The 6,609-nt window shown below is 42.2% G+C and overlaps 1 long non-coding RNA gene across 1 annotated transcript; it reads right to left on the bottom strand.

Annotated features, from left to right (window-relative positions):
* Nucleotides 1-1,299: 1,299 nt before the first annotated feature.
* On the bottom strand, nt 1,300-2,576 carry LOC309877040. Its single transcript, XR_014317305.1, has 3 exons — nt 2,318-2,576; nt 2,057-2,135; nt 1,300-1,400 (listed from the first exon to the last, which is right to left on the bottom strand). It is a non-coding gene; the product is annotated as an uncharacterized lncRNA (long non-coding RNA).
* Between the last annotated feature and the right edge of the window lie 4,033 nt (nt 2,577-6,609).

Here is a 6,609-nt window from a genome sequence, read left to right as displayed (position 1 = left end):
AACAAAACAAACAAACAAACAAAAAAAACATCCCCAGGAAAACAGAGAGGTTAATACCATAGAGCTCTGAAGACATTAAGAGGTAGGCAAGACTTCAGTCCTAGACAGAAGCTTTTCCTCATTACAGTTTTGTCATGTAAACTGTAGTAGACAGAGCCATAGATTAAATTGTCCTCGATCCAAATTCTGTTTTGTCATATGTCCTTCTGTTTTGAAATGATGTGTTTCAGAAGACTTCTAATAAAAAGTGAAAGTGCCTGAAATTGAAAGAAAATGGATTTAAGCGTTTTTAAGTGATAAAGTCCAAAATTGCTATCAAAATCTCCCTTCCTGACTACACTCTATCAGTGCCTTGCATTTTGTTTTCCTTTCCTTAAGCTCTAGAGATACCCAAGGTTCTGTTTCTCTGATTAAATAAAAGCACCTTTAGTTTGAGCATAGAATCATATAATCACAGAATTATTTAGGTTGGAAAAGAACTTCAAGATCATCAAATCAAACCATCAACCTGACCTACAGAATCCCATCACTGAAACACATCCTTTAGTGCCACATGTACACATCTCTTAAATACCACCAGGGACAGGGAGTCTACCACTTCCCTGGACAGCCTGTTCCAATGCTTTACCACTGTCTTCATGAGCATCTCCATCCTAATCAGTCTAAAACCTACACAGATGAATACTTGTCTTAGACTATACCCCAGACAGAGGTACAGGTTCAGACACTACACAACAGAGACAGGCAAATGTATTTTGTATGAGAACCAGCCCTTTAGGAAGCGGCAGGCATGGGAGTTATGCCCTCTATGGCCTGACAGGGTTCAGGCTGATGTGTCTGTACTATGGAAGGGGGCCCTAACCTTGGCAAGACAAGCTACACTAAGCAGAGGCTCTCTCCGCTGGGCTTACTGCATCTATACCAAAAAAAAGAATATCAAAACTACTGGATGAGAGACAAATGTCATGGGAGGAGAACTCAGGTAGTCAGGGCACTCACCTGCACTCCTGTAGATGCTGGGGATTCAAGCCCTCACATGCCTAGGATGACAACAGACCTGCTACCTGTGAACAAACAATTGAATTTCACAAAACCAGCCCTTTGTGTAGCCCCCCTTTGCATTCCCAGATCTACTTAGAGTGCTGTTTCATTTGATATTTGTAAATGGCTTTTAGAGTGCTTACCTGAGCAGCAGATGTTTGCCAAGTGATGAGCAGCTGCTTGTGACATCTCGTTAGCACTGCACACCTAACACCAAGGAGCTCACCTCTAGACGGTGTCAGAGCACACCCCTGTGTGGTCACGTTACCGAAAGCCTGTGTATGCAAAAACTACTTGAAAGGCTGCTGCTAATATGTATTAGAGGTTAATTCCAGAAGTCAGGAAAGCTGATGTTTTATCTGAAAACAAACAGAATATATGTTTGTACTGGAAGTTGTAAACAAGGAGGCATGCTGGGTAGGTAGCCTCAAGCTAGCAGAATTTTTTAAAAATCCTGAGACTTGTCTTTACATTATTTATAGGCTGGAGAAGATTCATTGTTTGTGAAACAACAGGCAGCCCTTGTGCTACATCTATTGACACAGCGAAACCTTCTTGGATTGAAATTTGCTTTGATATCCTGTAGAGATTTTCTCCTAAAGTCTGAGGTTCTTAAATACACTGCACTCAGAAGCGTGTGCTCGCCCATTCTCTGGTATATGAGCTCTCTCTCCGTGCTTCATACATTGCGTATGACACTTCACAGTGAACCAAACCCCATATGGTGGAAGAGAATTATCAAGGGTGTATGGTATCTTTAAAGAACAAATTAGTAAAACATTGATTCTTATTAACATGACTAAAAGCAGATTTCAAAAGAGCGTTAGCAAAGAGTGAAATAACTATTTACACAAGTTTGTGTGTTCTATGCAGATCTCAGCATGAGCTAAAGATGCAACTTTTATAATATTAGCAGAAAGCAGGGAACAAAGCAATAAAGAGCACCAAAAGACTAATTTCTCCCCCATGAAAACAATACAAAACACTGTGTCCTAAGAGGATACGCTGTACTCACTGTCATCCATTAGCCTCCATGGCAATGTGAGAGCAGACACCAAGGCTCAGTGGGATACAGTCCATTCCACGTAACTACTCTGAAGTCAAAGATATTACACCAGAAATTAACACAGCCCTTATCAGACTCAAAAATGGTTTTGCATTTTATTTACTGTTATTTATTGAACTGGAGTAGCCCCTAGAGGCTCTCAGAAGGACTGCTGTCCCATTGTGCACTGAGAACTGATGGGAAAGGACAATGAGACACTTAGGCACTCACTTTGATTTCCTTGGGGTTTAACACCAGCTCAGAAGTCTTCTTCCTTACTTCTTGTCCAGAGATCAGCTTCATGTCATCTTTTTGTAAGTATCAATGAGTGAGATCCTCTGACAGAAAGATCCCCGAAGTTGGTGGTATTACTACTACACACAGGTTGTTATTGGCTGCAACACCACCAACTCATCCTCACCTGTTGCAAGCAATATCTCCGTTGCCCAAGAAAAATAATGTCCCTGGCATATCATTGAAGGGCTTCACAGCAGAAGAGCTCCAAGGAGGAAAAAGAAATGATAATAAAAAAAATTCAAAGTTAGCAGTACATTCAGCTGTCAGAAAAGCACTAGGATAGTCAAACAGGAACCTCAGTCTTTTCCCCCTGGGTTGGAAAGAGTGATGTTTGTCATGAGGAGCAGTTAAGAACAGACTAATTAAAAGCTAAGAAAAAATAATAATGAAAGGAGACCCACAGGAGTACCCCCTCCAAAACAGATGTTTTAAATTGGTAAAGATTGCTTTTATTTTGTTTAGGGAATGTCCTCCTCTCCACCCCTCCCATATTAGAGAAAGTAGCTTTACTACTCCATGAAGATACCACTACATATTGCAATGCTGGATGCTTCTGGTGAATCTAAATATAGCCCTTTCCCCTGCCTATTAAACATATAGGAAGAGAGCTTCTGGTGCAGCTGGCACTGGCTATTACATCTGACTAACAGGCAGTTTAACTTGCTCACTGTTGAATCATAAATCCACTTGTGCACAATTATAAATGGTCTGAATGGGGCTCTTCTTTCCACGGCATCATGAAGTGTTTTGTATAAGTAACATTTTCTTTTTGTAGTAGGTTTCTTTGAAGGATCCTAAATCATTTTAAAAACTTCATGCAAACCCTGAAGGTCCTGCAAAATCAGTAAATGCATTTTAAATTAATCACAATGCAATAATTGAAGGCACCATCATTTCTATCACTGAGATACCTGGAGGTAGATGTACTATAGTGTGTTTGAAATCCAGTGGGGGTTTGACATTACTGAGCATAGCTACTCGGTTGGTTGGGAAAGGATGCACACAACAAAATTGCACACATCAAACTGATAGCAAAGGCTGCTCTTGTTTTCAGAAGATAATCTTCAAGACTAAAAGTGACCTGTAACAAGAAGCATTTCTAACTAACCCAGTTTGTCTGAAACAATCAAGGGATCTTGGCAAGAATCTTAATTTTCTCCATAATCCAAAGATTGAGTCTTTTAGCACGTGGTTTTGTCCTGATCCAAAGGGATTAGGGCTTCCTAGTCACCTGCCAACATCACTTCTGCAGAGATTTCCTCAGTGGCTTCTTCTATTGCATGTCTTTGCCTATCAATGCCTACTGAGGCTGGATGGAGCTCGTGGCTGAAGATATTCTGTTATGGCAATTTAGCACAAACTCCTCTGCTGGCTGTGACATGAGGGCCTCAGAGGGAGATGTCGAAGGCATTTCTTTGTATCTGTTTTTCTCAGTAGCAAGCCAAGGCTGGTTTCTGCTCCTCAAAGATAAGTAGTGAGAGGAAAGGATAAGACAAACTGGAATGAGAAGGAAAAATCATCCAAGCACATCCATGGGAAGGTCATAGATAATGACGAGAAAATGTGAAGCAAAGAAAGATGTGAAGAGCACAGTCTGACTGAGCAGCCTGACTTAGAGTATCACTGCAGTAGGCCCAGTATAAGTACCTAAGAGTTTAAGTAGACAGAATGGATATAGAGCAATCACAGCTTTTTTTTTTTTTTTTTTTTTTTTTCCCCTGTAGATTTCTTCTCCTTTCAGTTACAGAAACTTAAATTTCTTAATTTCTTAAATTTCAAATTAACTCACTGTATTCCAACCTGGCTCTCTAGCAGATGCTGTGGTCAGGTAAAGATAACTGACAGGTTAAGGACACCCAGGACTCCTTCCTGGGCACCCATGTAGTGCCAAGCACAAAACTCAGGACAGAAATTTGTCACAGACCAAAGTAGTGAGGAGGAGGTCTCTTTTAGTAGAGCCCATAGCTCTACTTTAGTAGCACTTTAATAGAGCCGGTCTCTTTTCAGTTGTGCCCAGTGAGAGGATGAGCAGCAATGGGCACAAACTGAAGCACAAGAAGTACCAGCTAAATATGAGGTGGCACTTCTTTACTGTGAGGGTGACAGAGCACTGGGACAGGCTGCCCAGAGAAGCTGTGGGGTCTCCTTCTCTAGAGATATCCAAAACCCACCTGGATGCTATCCTGCCCAATGTGCTCTAGGTGATCCTGCTCAGCAGGGTGGTTGGACTAGGTGATCTTCAGAGGTCCCTTCCCACCTTGGCCATTCTGTGATTCTGTGAAAATAACACAGAAAGTAAATTATACTGACAATCATTTCTCGTGTCAATCTGTGCAATGAGTGGTATTAATAGCATGCCTAACGATTTTGTTAACTCAGAAAAGATGCTCTGGAGTGCTATTACTAATGATAGGACCACATTGCCATGTAGATAAAGCTTCAGGCCAAAAAAGATGAGTGGTGGAGTTTATGCTATGTTTTGTGGAACAAGGATATAACTAGCCTTCCTTTAAGCCCCATTACAGGGCTGACTTTTTTTGTCATTTAGATCTAGGATACTTGGGGTTAACCTTGTATCTGCTGTCACAGTGTACTTAGTGATCTAGGGAAAACATTAAGATCCAGCTGTGAAGCTCAGCTGTGGTGTGCTTGTGCAGCACAGTGCAAGGTGCAAGTTCCCTGAAGTGGCCACCAGGAGTCAGAGAGCTAATACACAGGTGCAGTGGCAAACATCAGCAAACATAGGCAAGTTGATGGCTATGTGCTCAAAGAATTACGAAAGCTGCAAAGGTCCTCAAAGATGTGCAAGGACAGTGTACCTCTGCCTCCAGTGGGCTCTTCTGAGACAGAGAAGTCCCTGGAAGGAGGACTATCATAGAGATGTTCTTTTTCTCTGCATCCTTTCTTCTGTGTTTCCCACAGAGAGGAACCAACTGCCACAGAGAGGAACCTACTCCCACATTTTTTTTTTTCATATAAACTGAGCAAAAACTAAGCATTATAGTTGAATACCCCCTTATCCCCACCCACCACCACCACACTAATGTTTCCAATGGGCTTCAGAGTTTTTTCATAGACAACCACTCAATGGGAATGAAAACCAGTTTCTTTAGAATGTGCTCAGAACTACAGTTAGCCAACTACTAAATAGATTTTTACAATCCTTTAGTCCCATTAGCATTGAGGAATGCTCAAAAAAAAAAAAGTATTCCCAGCAAATGGTGATACTTGGGATCTGCCTGGTTTCCAGCTCAGAGCTCTCCAAATCTGTGCCAGAATTGATATCGTGGGACACTACAATCTGAAGTTGAGAGCAGCACCCAGTATGCATTCAAAAATAAGTGTATTCTTTGGGAGTTTAAATTTTCCTTCAGCTCAGGCTGTGTAGCTAGTTTGCAAAACACAATTAGCAGGATTTGTTACTGCAACAGGAGTTTGCAGTAGTGGTTCAATCAGGAGATGTGAGCCACAGTCGGATCTAATTCATTTTTTCCTAACTGTATGGACTCCTCAATGCTAGTGGGAGTAAAGGATTGTAAAAATCCATTTTTTTGTCATTAAAGTAAAAGCTCTGCCTATGAATATGTACACAAAGCACCCATTGTAAAAGAAGCAGCCATTTTACCTTGTCACTTCTGGAAAAGAATTTGACTTCCCAGAGTTAGAGAATGCAACAGAGGATGATCATGGATTTTATTCAGGATAGTGTCGTGGTTCCGCTCGAGTGGGCAGCCGAGCTCCACCACAGCCGCTCTCTCACTCCCCCTCCTCAAAGAGGAATGGGGAGAAAATATGTGAAAAGGGCTCAAGGATTGAGATAAGGACGAGAAAATCACGCAATAATTATTGTAACGGGCAAAACAGACTCGGCATAAGGAGATAGTAAGATTTATTGCCTACAACTAACAAGCGAGAGAAGTGAGAAAACAAAGGGGAAAAAAAAAACAAAAGCACCTTCCCCCCATCCACCCTCTTCCACCTCCTCCCCCCGAGTGGCGCAGGGGAACGGGGGAATGGGGGTTATGGTCAGTCTACAGCACTTCTTCTCTGCCGCTCCTTCTCGGTCACTCTCGTCCCCTGTGCTGTGGGGTCCCACCCACGGGATGCAGTCCTTGATGAACTGATCCGGCGTGGGCTTCCCACAGGCAGCAGCTCTTCCAGAACTGCTCCAGATATGGGTCCGTACCACGGGGTCCATCCCTCAGGAGAAAACTGCTCCAACCTGG

This window comes from Aythya marila (assembly GCF_965140915.1).
Source record: "Aythya marila genome assembly, chromosome: 3".
NCBI classification, from domain to species: Eukaryota; Metazoa; Chordata; class Aves; order Anseriformes; family Anatidae; genus Aythya; species Aythya marila.
Note: the sequence above shows the minus strand (reverse complement) of the source record. Positions and strands in the feature narration are given on the sequence as shown.